Genomic DNA, 1360 nt, shown 5'->3' on the forward strand with positions numbered 1-1360 from the left:
TTTATTTATTATATGTAAGTACACTGTAGCTGTTTTTAGATACACCAGAAAAGGGCATCAGATCTCATTACAAAAAGCTCTTAACACAAAAGTAATTATAGAAGGTGACAGCAATATGAAATTTTACGTAACTATTTTGTAAGACCCTGACCCTTGGTCAGTGGTACCTACTGTAAGACACCTCTGAGTGAGACACCAAGATGCAGATCAATGCAAAAGCAAGAGGTTTATTTTCTGGTGCATCGGGGTCAACCCTCAATCAGTCCCTTGAAGTGAGTAACAAGGCGACCCCAAATGACTATTATAAGCAGTTTTTATACTTTTTAGGGGCACAGGTTACATCAGCAAGGTTACAGTTCAAGCTTACTGGCTAAGCATATTGACTAATCTATCAGCTAGCAAGCACGACACGCATTTGAACTCTACCTGAGACTTTCCAAATGGTCAGTCAGTTTTACTAAAGAATGTTCCTGTGCGTGGAGAACGGAACTTGGCCTAGCCTTGACCCCAGGTGGGAGTGGAAAGCTGTAAGGAGGGTGTGAGACTGGAAAAGTCCTGAGTGTACCTCAAATTCACTATTAAGGGTATGTGAATTGTGCAAAAGTATACCATATTATTTTATCATTTCCCCCTTATAGTTGGCACTCGTGTCTTTCTGGAAATCCTTGTCTACCTCCGAGTCATAAAGATGTTTAATGTTTTCTTGTAAATGTTTTACTAACTTGTTGGCAAGATGGTTTAGTGGTAAAAGTACTTTCTGTGCAAGCCTAAAGACCTGAGTTTGATCTCCTGAACCCAAGTAAGTATGGAAGGAGAGAGCCAGCTACATAAAATTGTTTTCTGACCTCGCACCCACATGCATCCCTCTCCAATAATAATACATAAAATAATTTTTGTAGTTATATTGTTTTAGCTTTTCACATTGTAATGTGAAATCTAGGAAGGGTTTTTGGTGTGTGGTATTGTTACTGGAGCCCCAGTCACACAGCCTGGCCCTAACTTCAAATACTTGTTCTCATTAGGAGAAGATGACATAATAGGTAGAGAAACAGAAATGGGATTTTATTTATAGTTTGGTTGTGATTTGAGATGATCTATGATCTAACACCACTTGGTGAAAAGACTACCTTGTCCATTGTGGGAGGCCCATTCTCAAAGTCTATTTTCGCTGGTTTATTTATTTGTTCTTATATTGATTTTGCTTTTGTTTGTTTGTTTGTTTGTGACAGGTTTCTCTGTGTAGCCTTGGCTGTCCTGGAATTCACTATGTAGACCAGGGTGGCCTTGAACCTGGAGATCTGCCTGCCACTGCCTCCCGAGTACTGGGATTAATAGTGTTCAACACCACAGCCCAACATTG

Source organism: Mus caroli, chromosome X (assembly GCF_900094665.2).
Source record: "Mus caroli chromosome X, CAROLI_EIJ_v1.1, whole genome shotgun sequence".
NCBI classification, from domain to species: Eukaryota; Metazoa; Chordata; class Mammalia; order Rodentia; family Muridae; genus Mus; species Mus caroli.